The sequence below is a fragment of the Callospermophilus lateralis genome, chromosome 18, assembly GCF_048772815.1.
Source record: "Callospermophilus lateralis isolate mCalLat2 chromosome 18, mCalLat2.hap1, whole genome shotgun sequence".
In the NCBI taxonomy this organism is placed as follows: Eukaryota; Metazoa; Chordata; class Mammalia; order Rodentia; family Sciuridae; genus Callospermophilus; species Callospermophilus lateralis.
In genome coordinates this window covers 41,044,974-41,065,591 of record NC_135322.1, presented here as the reverse complement: position 1 = coordinate 41,065,591, position 20,618 = coordinate 41,044,974, and positions in this window count along the sequence as shown.

Here is a 20,618-nt window from a genome sequence, read left to right as displayed (position 1 = left end):
AGGGGTGAGGCCCTGTTTCCAGGGGGTGCAGGAGAGGCGGGCTGAGCCGGGCACCAGGAGTCTGGTAAGGCTGAGGGAGGGCTCCCCACCAGGGGAGGAGTGCATTAAATGTGGCCTAGAGGTGAGGTCTCCCTGAGGCCAAGTGCTGGGGCCCAGGAGCCCAGCCGGGAGCTAAGCCTGGCTAACGGTGCCAGCCAGTGGGGTTCACTGCTGCGGAGGCAGAGGTCCCAGGTCCCCAGGGGGATGACTTCCCGCCCCTCCAGCCCCCACCCTGAAGCCGCCACCAGCAGGGAAGGGACCATTTCCTGCCAAACAGGAAGCTGGCCCGAGGATGGCTCAAAGTGCTGCCCTTTGACCCCAGGAACTAGGAGCTAGACCCTTGCTGGTAGCAGCCCTGGGAGCCACCTCCACCTGCCAGGCCACCCCAGACACAGAGCAGGCCCCTTCCGGGCTCCCAGACTGCCCGGCACCTGGGCGAGATCGGGTTGAGCTGGGCCCCCTACAGCCCATCTCCTCCCAGGCAGCACCCAGAATGGCAGGAAAGGGCCGCCTCCCACCCCACTGCGGAGGGGCAGCTCAGCCGGGGTCCCCTGGGTCCCTGCTCCAGCCCCCTGCGCTCCCCTCCCTACAGCAAGCCTCCCAGTGGGCGGGGCCCGGCGCCTGCCAGAAGAAGCATTAGCTTTGGCTCAGATGATGCTTTAAAAAAAACCTTTAATGCATGGCTAATATTAGTAATGGGAAGTTTTCACATAAAAGTGTGGGTTTCTCTCTCCTGAGGCATCAGCACCTCTGGCCACTCTGGGCTCATGCTCTCCCATGGCCAGAACTGTTGGGCAGAGACATGCGTCTCCTTGGAATGCTGCAGGCAGTCCCCACCCTTATCCGACCTTACCTGCACCCATCTCCCCTAGATCTCTGCCCCAACTTTGCAGGAACTTGAGTGTAGTGCCCCCTCTGGCCTAATCCAGTTTCCCTTGGAACAGGGGGGAGCCCTGGAGTGACTGAGAGGAAACACACAGAGCCAGGTCAGCGCCAGTTACAGTCAGGACACGTGCACATCATGCACGGCTCAGCACTGCCCCAGGCTCCCGACAGCACAGAGGTGACTGCCAAGAGCCACACTGGGTGCCTCACATGCTGTGTGTCTTGCTGATCTCTCCCAACAGCCTCAGGAGGCAGCTATTATCATCACCAGCCCAATTTATGCTCAGAGAGAGCAAGTAACTATCCCAAGGTCACCCAGCTGATGAATAATCCCATGAGACTGGGATCCCAGGTCAGGCAGTCTGTGTCCAGAGTCCACCCATGCCACCCTCCGGGACAAGGCTGCAAATGGCCCCTGCACCCCACCCACTCCACTGCAGCCTCAGCCAGGCCCAGTCCCACTCATTCCTAGAGTACTAGTGGGTTGCTGCCTGCTACTCCTGACCCAGCAGCTGCCCCTGAGGATAGAGAATTCTAATAGCCAGCACAGTGCCCTGGGTTTAGTGGGGATCTTCGAGTGTTAGCAGAGAGGGAGGGAAGAAGGAGGAGGGAAATGGTGATGGATGGTGGAGGGAAGATGGGTGGTGGAGATGGTAGAAGGCGGAAGCCGGAACCCAGCCCCTGGCTGGGGCTGGACAGCTGCTTTTCTCCTACAGGGTGGCCGCCAGGGGGGCACTGAATGCAGCAGCCCCGGGCAGTGGTGCCAGGGCCTCTCCTCCAGGCCTGGAGTGCCCAGACTGGCTGCAGAACCAGTGGGGCCAGACCCGGCCTGACCGGCCTCCTCCCCTGCAGTCTGCCCTTGCACTCCAGCCAAGGTCATTTTGCCCAACCTGACTGCCAGGCAGCCCCTCCATGGTCCAGAGCCAGGCATTCAAACCACAACCCTCCAGACGAATGAGGCTTCTGACCCAGGCTGCTCTCTGGTAGCTGTGTGCCTTCTTCTAGGCTGCCTCCCTCTCTGGGTTTTCATTTCCTTATCTGTAAAATGGGAACCACAACGGACTGGTCAACCAAACCTACATCCAGCGTGACTTTGCTGTTCATGTTACCTTTCTGGCCCTTCCTATCATTGTGCACTCCCCTGCAAGACCCCAGGAGCTTGTCTGCCTGGGAGACCTCCAGCCCCTCCAGGCGGAGCCTCTGGGTGGCAGGTTGGGGGCTGGAGCCAGAGGCAGGACCCAAGAGCCAGCTGCAGCCCTCCGCCTGCCCCGCCCCCAGGGCTCCTCTGCCTCCTTCCCTAATTGCAGGGTTGCTAGACGCCAGCTGCCTCCTGGGCCCCAGGCGGGCGCCTCCCAATGGAGCAGGGGCTCCCTGGACGGCTTCCCCTGCCCCCTCCAGCCGAGCTGGGGAGGTTCCGTGCTCAGAACCCTCGGCCTCCTTCCCTTCCCACTTCCAGCCTCCGCTCCCATCCTCCTCCTCCAGGAGCCCTGGCCTCCCCCTCTCCCATCAGAAGACCAGCCGCTTTCCACGGCCCCACAAGTGCCCCCAGACGTGGGCTCACCCTGGAGCACTTTCTCCAGGGCTCTCGGTGCCTGTCGCTCTGAGACACAGTCCAGACGGGCCCTGGGTGTGCCCCTCACCCCAGCTTCCCCAGCACCGTCTCTGCAACTGCTCATCGCCAGATGCCTTCACAGGGATTTAGGGACCTGCCTGGACGGCCCCACTCTTGAGGACAGGGATAGGGGTCCTGCCTGCAGGAACCGGAATCTCCCCAGGAGGGGAGGGACAGTGTCAGCTGGGCTCAAGCTTCTCCATTCTGCCACAGAATAGCAATCTTCACCGCTGCCCAGGGGATGGACGACAGCAAGGTGAGGAAACTGAGGTCCAGAGAGGGACAGGATCCATCAGCAAGTGACAGGAGTCGGGTTCAAATCCCGTCAACTCAAAGAGCTGGCATTTGGGGCTACAGCCTTCAGCCCAGGTCTCAGCCTGGTCCCAGCAGGTTCTGGGTAGGTGCCAGGGAGAAGGGGAAGGAGGGACAGGGAAGTGGGGGACAGAGCCAAAGAGGCACCAAGGAGCTGGAGGGACGTCCCCAAGCCCTCTGCCCCCAGATCACTCCGCAAGCCCTTCCTCGTCCCGGGTCTCACCCATCCTCGTTACCCAGTTGCAAACACTGAGGTCCAGAGAGCCACATGGCTTCTCCCAGGGTGCCTAGCAACTGCATCCTGGGAACCCCAGATACTCCCAATAGGATTTTTTTAAAAATATGTTTTATTGTCACTGGACCTTTATTTTATTTATCTGTCTGTGGTGCTGAGGATTGACCGCAGAGCCTCACACATGCTGGGCAAGCGCTCCGCGACCCCAGCCCCTCCAATAGGATCTTCATCTGTTGCCCCTTTATTAAAATAACTCAGGAGGATCTAGATCCGTGATGGACCATTTGCCCAGTGTGTGCCAGCACCCAAGAAATAAATTTACAAAAACTCTAGAGAGGGCACCCCAACCCCATGTGGGTTCTCCTCTCCGCTAACTAAGCAAGAAGCTCGGCCTCCAGCCTCAGTCTCCACGGTTGTAATCTGGGGGTGTCCTGTGGGGATTAGAAGGAGGGGTCCAGACCCCAGAGGTGCAATTGCTCGTCCACCCTTGTCCAAAGGCACCTGTCCTGACCTGTGTCCCTGCCACCCCATATTATCCAGGTGGGGAAAGTGCATTTGTTCAGCCGCCCAGGGATCCACTGTCCCCCATCTGTGGCTGCAGACTTGGCCCCACCCAGCCATTCCCCTGCCCCAGCCAATCCCAGGAACCTCCCCCTGAGGCCTGGGGGCTCTTCACTGCAGGAAGGGCTGTCACCTCAGAGAGCAGGCAGCTTTGTCTGCTCCCCGCCACCCCTCCCCTCCCGCCCCCTCCCTTCCCTGTTAAATTGGAGTCAGGTGTGGACCCATCTCCTTGGGAACTTGGCTGTGGGAATATTGCATCAGATAGAGCTTATCTGATCCCGTCCCCAAGGGGGGGAGCTGAAGATGCTGCCAAGCCAAGAGGGGTGGGGCCCAGAGAAAAGAGGTGCAGCCTGGGAATCGGCCTCTGTGGTTTCTTGGGCTACTGCCGCAGCCCAGGGTGGTCGCGTTACCCCTCTCGCAGGCGAGAAAGCCAAGGCGAGGCCTTCAGCAGCCTCCCTGGGCCTCCCCGCAGCAGCTAAGAAGCAGGACTCGAACTAGGGCCACTCCCAGAGGCTCACGGGATTCATTGAAGGAACCACACACCGTTCCCTGGCCTCCAGGACGGTGGAGGTCTGGATTGGTGGCCCTTCCAACCGTGTCCCACTGTCCCTTCACTCACTGTGTCCCCACCCCGGCCTTCCCTCCACTCCTCCATCATCACCCTGGTCCCTTCCGGCCACAGGGCCACCGGGTGTGCTGTTCCTTCTGCCTGGGTCAGCTTCATACCTTCTGGTCTCCTTTTAAAGGCCACTCCCCAAGGGCAAGGAAGTGGCAAACGCTTCCCCGGCTCTTGTGTCCACCCAGATGCTCCCAGGTCCCCGTGAGCCCCCAGTTCTGCCTCTTGACATTTACTTTTCCAGATGACTTCACCTTCCTGGTCTCCCCACCTGACCAGTGCCCGCTTCCTGCTCCCGCGCTCACCTGGGTACCCAGCCCCTCTGCCTGGCGCACAGCCAGCTCGCCAAGCCCTGGGTGAATGGAGAGTGAGCCTCCCGGCCCCACCGCGGCTCCTGCTCCAGGCGGGTGCCCAGAGGCCTGCCCAGAGGCTCAGCAGGGAGCGGAGTCACAGCAAGAGCCAGAGGCGAGCGCACTGCACAAAGTTTTTTGAGAGGAAACTCAGATGCAGCGCTATTAAAAATTGATATTTCAATGAGATAATCCCTCTCCCAGGCTTTTAATTGATTGTCTAAAAAGCCTTCCTCCGTTGTTGTGCTTATTTATTTGCAGGGACCATTAATTTTTTTATGGAAGAGCAAACCCGGATGGAGTGGAAGGGCTGCTGCGTGGCTGATTCGAAAACACTAATCCAGGCGCCAGGGACCAGCAGCCAGGGGCCGGCCAGGAGCTGAGACGTGGCCCTGGCCTTGGCCCTGGCTCTGGAGGCTGGCAGGTCCAGGTCGGGGCCGGCTGCCCTGCGGAAGGGGGAGCCCCTGCTTGTCCAGAACACACTGGCTCCTGCACACCCCTGCCCAGACCCCACCTCGTGCAGGCAGGAGGAGCGGGAGCGGAGGGTGATGGCTGTGGGAACTGGGACCCCAGGCTCCGCCCCTAGGTCCCCACCGCCATTGGTCCCTTGCAGGATGGGGTGAGACGTGGACAAGAAGAGCAAGTGAGTGGCAGGCGGGCTGCTCGGGCTCTACCCTTCCCCTCTCTGGGCCTCCATTTCCTCAGCTGTCCTGGGGGGGCACAGGCTCCAGTCTAGAGGGGTGGCTCTGAAGGCCAAGCACAGACCCTGGTGCCTGAGAGGGCGCAGGAAGTGCCGCCATTGTGCACGCGGCTAGTCTCCACGCCTTCTCCTGATTCCTCAGAGGACTCAGTCCTGCTACCCGAGGCCACCCATGAGTCAGGTTCACGAAGTTAATGGCCCCCAGGTGCTCTGGGCGCACCTGCCCTGGGGGTCCCTGGCTGTGCGGCAGTGGGCCAGGGCTGGGCTTGGCTGGTCCTTGGCCCTTTCTTCCCCCACTTCCTCTCTGCTGCTCCATGAGGAGGGTGGAGACCCTTTCCAGGCAGGACCAGCTTCCAGGACAGGCCAGTGGCTACGAGGTCACAGGGGCTCTCTGTCCTTTGAAGAACCAGCACTTGGTCTAACGCTCTGTGGCTGCTGCCTTGAAATTGTTAGCGATTTGTAAAGGGGGGTCCCACACCTTCATTTTAAACTGGGCCCCACAAATCAGGTAGCTGGTCTTGCTGCCAAGGGACAGGGCTGCCTGCTTCAGGAAATGACCACAGGCTGGATCCCCAAGGCAGTGCCCCAGCCTTTAAGCCGTGGCCTTGTCCCCCAGAGGGCTGGCCTCCTCCCACAGTGTCCCCTCCTCACCTTCCCCAGTCCTCCCAGCTCAGCAGCCCTCCCGGCTTCCATCTCTTCCCTCCGAAGAATGAACAAACTGGAGGGGAATGACTTCCCAGGTGTCCTTAAGTCCCAGGCCCTGTGGAGGCACGGCAAGAGTGTCCCCAAATCCACATGGTCACAAGGCTCATCTCTTGGCTGAGCAAATAGCGTTTCACCCCTATAGAGCCATCTGTCGTCTGGGGGAGAACTGGAGCCCACGGAGGAGACAGACACGGAGGAGGAGAGCACCGGAGTGACCTGGGGGCTTCATAGAGCCTTGCTCAACAGGTTTGGGCTTTTTATTCCCCAGGTACCAGATATTAAAGGTAGAGCAGCGTTGACCTTAGGCATTGGAAAGGCTCCCTCCATCCATGGGAAAGGCTCCCTCCATCCACGGCAAAATGCTGCCGAGACAATGGGCGCAGTTATGGGAATCTACCCCGGGGGCGACTCTGAGCACCTGTAATCTGTAAGTGTGGGTGCCATACTCAGCTCACAAATGCTCATTGTGGCATTGTTTACAAAAGCAAAAATACAGACAGCTGGGGCCCAGCCATCAGGGCTGGTGAATGAGTGACAGGGGCCTTCTCCAGGGGCACACCACACACACCTTGTCAAAGCCCAGGGAGGGCACTGCCAGGTTAGTCTGGGGTCATTGCATTCTTCCTTCTTCTCCTGAACTCGCCTGACTCCTGGGGATCCGTCACCAAGGACTCAGGGACACTTGTCTGAAAATCCTTGAGATTGGCCTCTAACCCTCTTCCTACCCTCTCCCCTCTCCTGCAAGGCCTGCCCTGGCTTCCTGTCTCGCTTCTCCAATCCTAGGCAGGACTTTCCCTCTATTCTCTAAGGGCAGCCAAAAGTATGTTTTTCAAAATGCAAGTTAGCACTGTGACTAGCCATCCGTTACTCTTAAGATGGGGACTGAACCCTGAATTGGCCTCTGAGACCCCGCACAGCCAGTCTGGCCAAGCACCACGCTTCCCTCTTCCCTCTGTGCTCTGCCAGGTGGACCTCCCCTGTTTCTACAGACCAGACTGTCTTCTGCCACAGGACCTTTGCCCATGCAGTCCCTTCAACCCAGGCCACCCTCCCTCCCCTCTCTGCCTGCTTAACTCGCTGCTGTTTTGCTCTCACCTTGAGTCACTGCCTCAGTCAGTCCTCCCAGACGCATTAGGTCTCCTTATACCTCCTCCAGCACCATGTAGCTCTTTCCCTTCCTCTCAGCCCATCTCACAGTTATGCCTGCAACCGTGGAGTGTCAGGATCAATGCCTGCCACTTCACTAGGCCATGAACTCTTCAAGGGCAGGTGTTGTTCTTATAGACCACTGTGTCCCCAGTGTCCAGCGCCTGGCACAGAGTAAGTGCTCGGAATCTTTGAATGAACCCATGAATCAGTGAGGGGAGGGGAGGGGCGGGCCCAGGCTCTCGGCTCCCTTCCCCACAGGTGGGCACAGCGTGTGGGACCTGCTGTCAGCGGCTCACAGTGCGCTCAGGGGGCAGCATGGGGGGAAGCGCCCAGAGAGAGTCCTGTGCTCGGAGGTGGGACCGGCATGTCCTCCTAGGCCTCCCTCCTGAGCCCAGCTGACGTCTGCCCTGCCTGGCCTCCGTGGGAGGAAGCAGGGGAGTCGGGGGGCCATCTCCTTCCTCTCCACCGGCTTCTCCTCCGGTAGGTCCCCCGTAGGTCCCCCTTGATGTGACGTTTCCTGGAGAGACTGGTTTGTGTCACTGTCGAGCTGGAGGAGGGAGATAGGACAGGGCCTCATCTTAACTGGTCAAGGGACCCGGATGTCAGTGCCCCTGTGCGGCTGGGGGCCAGCTCTCGCCAGCCTCTCACCATCGTCATTTGGAAAGAATTCACCAGTCTGAAGACTGCCTCCATGTCGCCTGGGATCCTGGGACTCATCTGGCTCCACATCTCATCCCCCAGGTCCGGCTCCACCAAGTCGTCCCTCTTCCCAAGTGGGCCAGCGGGGACCTTGCTGGAGGCTCTGTGGGGTGGGGGTGGAGGGTGACAGGGACCGGGTCCCCTGAACCTCCAGGTGAGGCCGAGACCTGACGGTCTCCATGGTCACCAGGTCAACTCCTGGTGCGACTCTTGTATTTCCGGGGTCCTCGGTTTCTCTGCCTGTGAAATGAGGATTGCTGCTGGGATGTTCAGTGAGCTAGTACAGTGTCCCCAATGTCACACCACATTGGTGGACAAAATGGTGTCGGTCTCCACAAAACGGTCTCAACCCACACCAGGTGGAACTCCAGAAAGCCAGTCTCCCTGTCCCCTGGCTGTTGTCAAGGAGCATGTCCTGGTCGGGTGGCCAAGTGGGGTTAGCGCCTCTCTAGCGCTTGCTAAGCATCTCTTTTTTTTTTTTGGTGATGATGGGTACTGGGGACTGAATTCAGGGGCACTTGACCCCTGAGCCACATCCCCAGCCCTATTTTGTGTTTTATTTAGAGACAGGGTCTCACTGAGTTGCTTAGAACCTCGCTTTTGCTGAGGCTGGCTTTGAACTCACAATCCTCCTGCCTCAGCCTCCCGAGCTGCTGGGATTGTAAGGTGTGCGCCACTGCGCCTGGCTGTTGGTTGGTTTCAGTGGTACAAGGACTCGAACCTGGAGCTTGGCACAGGCTCGGCAGGCACTCTGCCACTGAGCCCCATCCCAGCCCCAGATCCCGAGTTCTTGAGCATTGCTCTTCTCTGCCCAGCATCCTCCTGGTCTCCAGAGCCTGACTTCTAAGGCCATTTCTAGAAGCTTCAGGAAGCTGGCTTCACCTTCTCCCTCGTCTCCTACCCGTTGCCTCAGTTTCCCCAGACAGCACGTGGGGCCTGGAGGGTCCTCCCAGCAGAGGAGGGCAGGAGAGCCGGCAGGGAGGAGGGAAGGGCAGGCCTGAAAGGGAAGACCCTCAGGCCACTCTGGGCCTGGGCCTGGGCCACCGTGGCACCTCTCAGCCTTATCTAGATGCTGCCCAGGAGGACGCAGCCCGCTTGCTCAGCCTCGGCCACTCCAGCTCATCCTCTCAGCCGAGTTGGGCCAGGAGCCAGCACCCAGAGCGGCTGCAAGCTCTGCTGATGCTCAGGCAGGAGGTAAAGCTGGTCTCCTGAGCGAGAGCGAGTGTCGGCTGGGGAATGAAAATGTCATAAAATGAATCGTCTGCCTGCGAGGGCTGGGGACCTCGAGAGGGGCCTCTGAGGCTGGGGTGGCGTGTGAGCTCCCCAGGACAGCAGGCTTTTAGCTCAGCAACCTTGAGCCAGAGGATGGAGCAGAGCAAGCACAGCTGGGGACCAACCCGACCCCATGCCTAGTGTCAATGCTGGGCTGACACTGGGGCCCAGGAGCCCGCTCATGAGCTGAGTCCCCAGCACTGCCCTCCTTCATCAGCGATGCAGCCAGAGAGGGCCAGCAGCTGTGGATCGAGGGGCAGCCCGGGCCCCACCCCCATGACTTTAAACACCAGGGCGCCGGGTTTCCGAGAGGGGACATGGCCTGCCAATGGCTTCATAGAAGGACGGCAGGTTGTGGCTGGGATGCAACCTCTCATCTCCATTTCAGTCTTTTCCCAGTAATTCCCAGTGGCCTCCCCTCCCCTCCACCTCAACCCACACCCAGGATTGAATGAACACCCACGGGAGAACTGCCGAATGCAGACGTGGAGATGGGAATTGGGAAGGTTTTTCATAGTAGTAGTTTTAGAATTCGTCATTTTAGGTAGCACATGAATGAAACAGTTCCAGGTCAAAATGTGATAGATAGAGACGGAGATAAAAATAAAATATTGTGATGTAGATGAAATATAAATATTGTGACAGATTGTCTATGCGTTGTATATATGCGTGCATATGTGTGTATGGAGTGTACCGTATATACTCTGGCTTCTTTCACTTCCACTAGTCATAATCCCTTTGAGACTCATCGATTTTGTTGCATTGGTTGGGAGTTGGATCCTTTTATTGCTGACTTGTGTCCCATATGATGTATATACAGTCATGCAGTGCGAACCGATATTCCATCTACAGTGGTGGTCCCAGAAGACTATATTGCCTAGGGGTTGGAGATGCAGCTCTGTAGTAAAGCGCTTACTTGACATGCATGAGGCCCTGGGTTCAATCCCAGCACCACCACAAAAACAAAAAAAGACAAATAAATAAGATGCTATTGCCTGGTGTGATTGTAGCCATCTTATTTTGTGTAAGTAAACTCTATGATGCTCCCACAATAACAAAATCTCTGAAGGATGCATTTCTCAGAGCATATCTCCATTGTTAAGTGATGCATGGCTACCTCTGTAAGATCATTTAAAAATGCAAATTCAAATATAGAGGCAGACAGCAAATGGCTGTCTGGAGGTTGGCAGGGAGGGACAGGGAGTGATGACAGAGAACATGAGGAGGGGGAGCAGCTCTGGGAGGAGGGATGTGCTCACTCTCTGGATGGTGCTGGTGGTTTCGTGGGTGTGTACCCATCAAATTGCATATTTTAAATATGCGAGGTTTATTACAGGTCAATTATACTTCAACAACAACCACCACCATAACACCTGTGGTTTAATGGATATTAATTGCTTAATTCAAGGGCAGAGCAAAAATAGTGTTTATGGATTTTTTTTTATAAAGGGAATGGGCTGTTCTGCTTTTGGAAAAGACAGAAGGCCTGTATTATCCTCTTCTTCCCACGAAGTGCCACTAATAATGCTGGAGGTTACATGTGAAACTCATTCAAGAAGACCCTGAGAACTGGAGAGAAGAAGGTTGGCTGGCTAGGGGACATGGGACCTGAGCAACACACGGTGGTAAGCTTCCTGGGTTTCTGTTTCACCTTATCTATTGCATACCTGGAGGTGAGAAAGCTCACAATCTGGAAATGCCAATGCACACAAAAAATAACAAACAACAAACAAAGCCTCTATCTCTAGCCAAAAGATCAGGAAAGGGGCATGCTGGCAACAGAGAAAATTTGTAGACAATACTACTCTACTCTGACAAAAAAAAAAAAAAAAAAAAAAAAAATATATATATATATATATATATATATATATATATATATGGAAAAAAAAAACCCTGTGGTCCCACCTGTACCCATACCAGCCAAAGCTAAGCGGGGAACCCTAGATTTCCATGCTGGCCAGTCTGTCATAACCCCTGCCACACATTCCAACCAGCTTATAATGAGGCTCTCCTTCTGAATGACAGCAGAGCCACCTGACTTGGCAGTCCTGAGATGTTCTGCTCCTTTGTCTCTGGGGTGGTGTCAGAAGATACCTAGTGGAGAGTCAAGACTTTCAGACAGCCTGGTGTGGAGAGCGGTGGCTTGGATCATGATCTCTGTTGGCCTCATGGCTGTGTTTGTGCTGGGAACTTCCTGTGCAAAGTGCAGATCAAGATTGCCCAGTTGCTATGGTGATGCCCAGCCTGAAAAGGCTCTGTGCAAATGCACCAAGGTACATGTGTCTGCACCTAGAGCTCAGAACTAGCTCCAGGGATAGAGAATTCTGAGCATAACAAGATCCACACTGATGTCTCACCAGTGCTGTGTCCTTCAGTCTACCTGCTGTGCAGAAACTTTCCCACAAACAAAGCTTTGGATGATAAAACCTATATAATAAATGTGCTGAGCTAGCTCTGGGTCATTGTTCCTCCATCAGGGAACAGTTTCCCACCTGGACCCAGCTTTCTCTCTATGTGTTCATTTGTTTTTTCTCAATCCCCCATAGAACCTCCCCTCACCAGTTTCTGAATTAATGGCCGTGCAGGTCATGGCAGCTAAGGGGTAACAAAGCTAGCCCCACAGTCACCTCAGTGGTGAACAACATGAGGAGCTAGAAATACTACTCCTGCCCAAAGGGAAGAGGCAATAGCCTCCTCCAAGGTGTCCTCAGAGGCAAAGGGGAGAACTTGAACTTGAACTTCTACCTTCAACTACTGTCTCCACCAGTGCTACACCCCTTGCACTGCTGGAGCATCTCAAAGGGAGCAGGGGAACAGGAGGCTTAAATAAGATCCAGGGTCATATAACATGATACAAAAATGTCTTAAGGTTTAAAAAGCACTCATACCAAGTGTCAGAAACATCTCAAACTGAATTAAAATAGATTATCAATAATTTCCTACACCGAGGCGATAGAGATATTATCTGACAAAGAATTTAAAATGGCCATCATAGAATGCTTCAGTTGGTAGTTATGAATGTCTTTGAAACAAATGAAAAATGGATAGTCTCAGCAAAGAAACAGAAGATACAAAAACACCCAAATGGAAATTTTAGAACTAAAAAACACAATTATTGAACTTAAAAACTTAGTGAATGGGTTCAAACAGCAGAATAAAGGAAACAGGGGCTCAGTGGCACACACCTAGAATCCCAATGACTCGAAAGCCTGAGGTGGGAGGATCACAAGTTCAAGGCCAGCCTTGGCAACTTGTGAGACCCTGTCTCAAAATTTAAAAATAGAAAGAACTGGGGATGGACCTCAGTGGTAGAGTACTTCTGGATTAAATCTCCAGTAGGAAAATGTAGGGAGGGGACAAACGAAACAATTAGTGAGCTGAAAGAGAGAACACTAGGAATTGCCCAGTCTGAGCAAGAGAGAAAATAGGATGAAAAAATAAAATCAAAATTAGCAGAACCTCAGAGATTTATGGGATAACAAAAATCAAATATTTGTATCATTAGAGTCCCTGAAAAAGGCAAGAAAGATGCCAAGGGCTATGGCACAGGCCTGTCATCCCAGGCACTTGGGAGGCTAGGCAGGAGGATCTCAAGTTCAAAGCCAGCATTAGCAACTTAGTGAGGCCCTGAGCAACTTAACAAGACCCTGTCTCAAGATTAAAAATAAACAGGCTGGCGATATGGTAAGCATCCCTGAATTCAATCCCTGGTAGAGAGAAAGAGAGAGAGAGAGAGAGAGAGAGAGAGAGAGAGAGAGAGAGAGAGAGAGGAGCTGGGCGTGGTTGCAAGTGCCTATAATCCCAGTGGCTTGAGAGGCTGAGACAGGAGAATTGCAAGTTCAAAGCCAGCCTCAGCAAAAGTGAGGGGCTAAGCCTCTCAGTGACTCAGAAGACCCTATCTCTAGATGAAATACAAAATAGGTCTGGGGATGTGGCTCAGTGACAAAGTGCTCCTTAGTTCAATCCCTAGTACCCCCCCCAAAAAAAAAGAATTGGGATAGGGTGGGGGAGTGCTCAAAGAATTAATTGCTGAGATTTTTCTAAATATGGTAAAGAGGGCTGGGGATGTGGCTCAAGCGGTAGCGCGCTCGCCTGGCATGCTTGCTGCCCGGGTTCGATCCCCAGCACCACATACAAACAAAGATGTTGTGTCTGCCGAGAACTAAAAGATAATAAATATTTTAAATAAATAAATAAATAAATAAATAAATATGGTAAAGATCATCAATGAATTCAAGAATCGGAGAGAACATCCAAGAGGACCATCCAAAGAGACAGCCTCTAAGACACATCATAATCAAACTTCTGAAAATAAAGATAAATATGTTGAAAGCAACCTTGAAAAAAAATAACAATATAAAAAAAACTTTTCTGATGAGAGAAACACAGTTCCAATGACAGCACATTTCTCACCAGAAACCATGCTGCCTGGAAGGAAATGGAACACTATTTTTCAAAAGAACCGTCAACATGGAATCCTCAACCCCCTGACACTGCTCTTCAGAAATGAAAACCAGATCTAGACATTTTAAGAGAAAGGTAAATTAAGACAATTTACCTTCCTTAAAAAATGTCTATGGGGCTGGGTTGTGACTCAGAGGTAGCGTGCTTGCCTAGCATGTGTGAGGCACTGGGTTCAATCCTCAGAACCACATAAAAATAAAATAAAGATATTGTGTCCACCTATAACTAAAAAATAAATAAATTTTTAAAAATGACTACAGGAAATTCTCTAAACACTAACAATGAAAGATGGAAACTTGGATCCTCAGGAACATGAAAGAACGTGGGAAGCACCACGGTCCATACCACAGGCTTTCCTCCTTACCTGGAGTTTTTTAGGTTGTGTTGTAAAGTTGACACGAAAATTGTTACAGCATCTGATGTGGTTGTAAATATATATAGAGAAAATTTTAACACAATTATAGTATAAACTGGGTAGAGTAAAGGAACCTAACAGTAGGTAATATTTTTATATGTCACTCAAACTGGTAAAATGATCACATCAGTGGACAACAATATGTTATATGGTCATAATGTAATACCTAGAGCAACCACGAAACCACTCAAAATAGGTGCATCAAAATAGATGGAATTCTAAAAAAAAAAAAAAAAAAAAAAAAAAAAAAGAAAGAAAAGAAAAAGAAAAACAAACAAAAAACAACATCTCCCAGGTCGGCAGGAAAAGAAAAATACAGAAATAAAATTAAAAAAAGAACAAACAGAAAACAAAGACATAAAATGTCAAAGTCAAGTCCCAGACTACCAATAATTACATTAAATGCAGAGTCTAAATGCTCCAACTAAATAGTAGAGTGGCAGATTTAATTTAAAAATATGAAGCAATTATATACCCCTCTCCAAGATTTTAAATATAATCACGTAGGCAGGTTGAAAACTAAAGAATGGAAAAAGAGATACCATGTAAACACTAGTCAAAGGAAAACAGGAATGATGGTATTAATAAATCAGCTGAAGTAGGCTTCAGAGCAAAGAAAATTTCCAGAGACAGAAAGGGTTAGTAAAAAATAATTTAAAAAAAGATTAATCTAAAAAAAAATCTAAGATGCATATGCACCAAACAACAGAACTATAAAATATGTGAAATAAAAATTGATGGTATTGGAAAGAGAAATGGACCAAGCCACACTTAAAGTTGGAGATATCAGCATTCCTCTCTCAACTATTGATAGGACAATTAGGTTAAAAAAAAAAATCAAAAAGGAATAATCAGCCAACAAGGTCAAATTGATATTTATAGAACATTCCACCCTAAAACAGCAGAACATACACTAAATTTGCCCATGAACATATACCAAGAGATACCATATCCTGGGCCATAAAGCAAACTTCAAAAAATTTAAAAGAATCAAAATCTTATAGAGTATTCTCTTTGTGCACAATGGAATCAAATTATAAATTGGCAATATAGATATAACAGGAAAATCTCCAAATACTTGGAAATTAAGCAGTACACTTCTAAATGAATTAAAAAGGAGAGAACCAAAGGAAATCTTAAGATACCATTAACCTAATAAAAATTAAGGTAATTCAGGTGTGGTGGCGCATGCCTGTCATCCCAGCAGCTGGGGAGGCTAAGGCAGGAGGATTGAAAGCTTGAGGCCCGCCTCAGTAATTTAGCAAGACCTGGTCCAAAATTAAAATAAATAAATAAACAAACAAAAAGAGATGGAAGTCAGTGGTAGAGCACCCGTGGATTCCATCCCCATTACAAAAAAAAAAAAAAAAAAGAGAGAGAGAAAAAGAAAAAGAAAAAAAAAAAAAGTTAAACATCAAATTTTGTGGAATCCACCGAATGCAGTGCTGAAAGGGAATTTTACTGCACTAAGTGCATATGTTACAAAAAAGAAAAACCCTCAAATCCATAGTCTAAGATCCCACCTTTAGAGCCAAGAAAAAGAAGAGCAATATAAACCCTAAGCCAGCAGAGGAAGGAAATAACAAAGATAAGAGCAGAAGCCAATGAATTATTTTTAAATGGAGAAAATCAATGAAATAAAGAGTTGGTTCTTTGAAAAAAATCAATAAAATTGACAAACCTCCAGCAAGACTGACAGAGAACAGAGAGAAGGTGAGAGGACACAAATTGCCTGTATCAGGAGTGAAACAGGGAAGGTCACCACAGACCACGCAGATCTAAGACGGGGATAATAAGAGAACACAGCACATCCAGCTGGGGCTGGGGCTCCGTGGCAGAGCGCTTGCCTGGCACGTGTGAGTGCTGGGTTCGATCCTCAGCACCACGTATAAACAAATGAATAGAATAAAGATCCACAAAAAGACCACTTTCCCCAATACATGAGCTAGGACAGTTCCATCATGAGACAGATCATTTGAGTGGACCAATAATTATTAAAGAAATTGAATTTAAAATTTTAAAACATGCAAAAAAGAAATCTCCAGACTCAAAATATTTTGTTGGAGAATTCTACCAAACATTCGAAGAACGAACCCCAATTCTGCGCAATCTGTTCCAGAAAAAAGAGGCGAGAGAAAGAGAGCACTGTTCAATCCATCTTTTGATTGCAAAATATAAGATAAATATCCAAACCAGGTAGAGACAATGAAAAAGAAAAATTCACTGCCTGACAACCCTCATGATACAGATGCAGAAAATCCTGAATAAATTCAGAAATATTGTATTAGAATTAAACATCATGACTAGTGAGGTTTATTTCAGGGAGGTTTATTTCAAGCTAGTTCAATAGTTGAAGTTAAAAGCTGGGTGTGGGGCCAGGTGGCACACGCCTGTAATCTCAGCTATCCAGGAGGCTGAGGCAGGAGGATTGCAAATTGGAGGCCAGCCTGGGCAGCTTAGATCCTGTTTCAAAATGACAGGGGGTGGGATGAAGAAAATGAAATTATGGCAGTTTCAGGAAAATGGATGGAACTTGAAAACATTCTGTTAAGCAAAATAAACCAAACCCAGAGGGGCAAGGTTGTATGTTTTCTCTCATATGTAGAAGCTAGAGAGGAAAAAGCAAAAGCAAGGTGGGTGGGTGGGGATCTCACAAAAATTGAAGGTAGATCAGAGGAAAGGGACAAGGGGGCAGGAGGAGGAGAGGGGAAGGGGAAATACCAAGGAATGCCGCCGACCCAATTATGTAGATATATATTGTGTGTGGACAAATAGGGAGCAATGAATCCCACCTTTAGGCACAACTATAATGCACTAATAAAAAATATGGAAAGTAGCTGGGTGCGGTGACACACACCTATAATCCCAGTGGCTCGGGAGCCTCAGCACAAATGAGGCGCTAAGCAACTCAGGGAGACCCTGTCTCTAAATAAAAAACAAAAATAGGGCTGGGGACGTGGCTCAGTGGTCGAGTGCCCCCGCGTTCAATCTCCAATATGCCCCCCCCTAAAAATATGGAAAGTAAAAGAAAAGAGCTGGGATGTAGCTCGGTAGTAGAATGCTTGCCTAGCACTGGTGAGGTTCTGGGTTCAGTCCCCAGTACAGGACAAAGGAGGCGGGGGAGTGGGAGGGTGAGAGGAAGGGGAAAGAAGGAGAGGAGAGGAGAAAAAAGAGGGGGAGGGGAGGAAGGGGGGGAGGACAACAACCGCATGACCAAGTCAACACAGAAAAGGCATTAACGACATGGACTTCCATTTATGAGAGAAACTTCCAAACCAATAGAGAACCTCCTCCATTTGGCAAAGCACATCTTCTAAAAATCTACAGCTACCACTTATTTTTAGTGATGAGCAGTGGAATGCTTTCCCCCTAAGACCAGGAACACAGTAAGTACTGTGACTTGACTGTGTCCCCTTCAAAACTCAAGCGTTGGAACTTAATGCCCAGTGTGGCAGTGTGAGAGGTAGTGCCTTTAGGAAGGGAGGAGGCTGTGAGACTCCTTCCTGGGGAATGAGTTGAGGCCCTGGAGCAGAGGCTTCCTGTGTATACTGGGTCCTCTCCGGCCTCTGTCTCCTCTGCCATGAGACCCAGCACAAGATGCCATCTTGGAAGGAGAGGGCACAACCCACAGCAGACAACTGAATATGGGGGGGTGGTGATCTTGGACTTCCCAACCTCCAGATCTGTGAGAAGTCATTTCTGTTCTTCATAAATCTCCCAATCTGTGGGATCTCATCGTGTCAGCCCAGATGGACCCTGACTGCAAGGATGTCAGCTTCTCCTACCGCTCTTATGCACACAGGAGCTGGAAAGTTCTAGCCAGAGCCATAGGCAATAAAAGATACTGACAGGAAAGGAAGAAATAAAACTTCTCTGGGTGCAGACGCCATGATTTTTCCATGTAGAAAATCTTGAAGGCTCCACCCCCCCCAACCCCAAACTCCTAGAATGAAGTTCGGAGATGTTGCAAAATATAAGATAAATATACAAGAAATTACTTCTATACAGCAAAAACTCGTAAGCAGCAAAATTAAAGATAGAGTACCGTTTAAGATTGCCAAAAATCATTAAATAAAATACTGAGATATAAATCTAACCAAGTGTGAATAGGACTTGCATTCTGAAAACTCCCATAATTGCTGATGAACAAAATCAAAGACAATATAAATTGAGGGAGAGACTTAGTGTGTTCTTGGATTGCAAGACAGCATAGTGAAAGGTCAGTTCTGACGAACGGGTTTAATGCAATTTCTACCAGAATCCCAGAAAGATATTCTGTACAGATAAATAAGACTATTCTGAAGTTTATATGAAAAGCCAAAGGAATTAGAAGAGCTAAAGCAATTTTGAAAATTAACAAAGTGGGAAGAGTCAGTGTATCTGATTTCATGACTTACCATATAGCTTTAATAATCAGCACTGTGTATTTTTAGCAGAGGACCCTACACATTAATGGAACGGAAGAGAGAACCCCTAAATAGGTCCTGCTGTGTTTTGTTTTGTTTTGTTATTGTTGTTTGTATCAGGGATTGAACCCCAGTTCCCTTAGCCACTGAGCCACATCCTCAGCCCTTTTCATTTTTTATTTAGAGACAGGGCCTCACTAAGTTGCTCAGGCTGGCTTTGAACTTGTGATCCGCTGCTTCAGCTTTCTGAGTCACTGGAATCACAGGCATGCACCACCACACCCAGCTTGGGCCTGATGACTTCTGACAAAGTTGGAAAAGCAATTAAATGGAAGAAAAAGAGCCTTTTCCACAAATAGTACTAGAACAATTGGACATTTATGAGAAACACCCCCCCCCAAAAAAAAAAAACAAACCAAAACAAAAATAAATACGTAAAACTCCACAGATTTAAATGTACAGCATAATGTTAAATAACTTTCAGAATAAAACATAGAAAAAATCCCCAGAGATAGTGGATTTAGCACGCAAAGCATGATCCATGAAAGGAAAAAACTGATCATTTGGACTTCACCAAAACTTAAAGCTTTTGCTTTTGAAAGACCCTGTTAAGTACACAAACAATGGATCGGGAGGAAATATTTGCAAATCACATAACCAAAAAAGGATTAGTATCTACAATATATAAAGAACTCTCAAAATTCAACAGCAAGAAAAGCAAATGATCAAACTGGAATTTTCACAAAAAGTATAAAGAAACATTTCATTGAGGAAAACACACTGCAAATCACCCAATGAAAAGATGTTCGATATCATAGCCATTAGGGAAATACAAGTTAAAAACACACACACACACACACACACACACACAGTGAGGACTGGGACTGTAGCTCAGTGGCAGAGTGCTTGCTTCAAGTGTGTGAGGAACTGGGTTCAATCCTCAGCACTATATAAAAATAAACAAAATAAAGGCTGTCCATCCACAACTACAAAACAAACAAACAAACAAACAAACAAAAACAAAAACAAAAAAAACCTCACAGGGATACATCCCTACACGATGAGCAGAATGGCTTAAAAACAGAAAAGTAGCAATTACACCAAAGGCTGAAGGGGAGTGAAGAAAATGGGTCATGCCTACACTGCTGTTGGTGATATAAAATGATACAGACACTCTAGAAAACAATGTAGCAGGTTAAAAAACAAAAACAAACAAACAAAAAATGTGCGACATACTTACTATACTATAAATGTAGGCATTTATTCCAGAGAGATGAAGATACATGTTCCCATACTAACCTAAGCAGTGTTCATAACAGTTGTATTCACTGTAGTCAAAAACTGGAGATAATGTTAAACGGCTCCATGAATAAACTGTGGTACCTCCATATCAGGGAATACTATACAACAATAAAAAGAACAAACTATTGTTCTATGCAAAAACACTTGAATGAATAGCCAAAGATTACTAAGTGAAAAAAAAAAAAAAAAAAGCCAATCCCTAAAGATAACATTAATGATTCCAACTGTAAACATTCTTTTTTTAAAATTTGTTTTTCAGTTTTAGGTGGACACAATATCTTTATTTTATTTTTATGTGGTGCTGATTGAACCCAGTGCCTCACACATGATAGGCGAGTGCTCTACCACTGAGCCACAACCCCAGCCCTTAAAATAACAAGGAATAGAAATGGAGAACAAATTAGTGGTTGCTGGGGTTACAGAGGCGTGGAAGTGAAAGAGAAGTGAGTGTGCATAAAAAAGCAACGTGAGAGCTGGAAATACCCATTTTGTAATCCCAGGGGCTCAGGAGGCTGAGGCAGCAGGATTGCGAGTTCAAAGCCAGCCTCAGCAATTTAGCAAGGCCCTAAGCAACTCAGCAAGACCCCGTCTCTAATAAAATATAAAAAAGGGGCTGGGGATGTGGCTCAGTGGTTGAGCACCCATGTGTTCAATCCCCAGTACAAAAAAAAAAAAAAAAGAGAGAGAGAGAGAAAAAGAGGGGGTCTTCCTGGGATGCAATATTCCCTATCCTGACTATATTGTGCCGTGGTTTTGCAAGAGGTTACCTTTAGGGGGAACTGAGTAAAGACAACTCAGAACCTCTCTGTATTATATTTGACAACTGTGTGTGAATCTAAAGATATTTCAAAATAAGAAGTTTAATTTTTAAAATTTAGGTGAAAAAAAAAATTTAG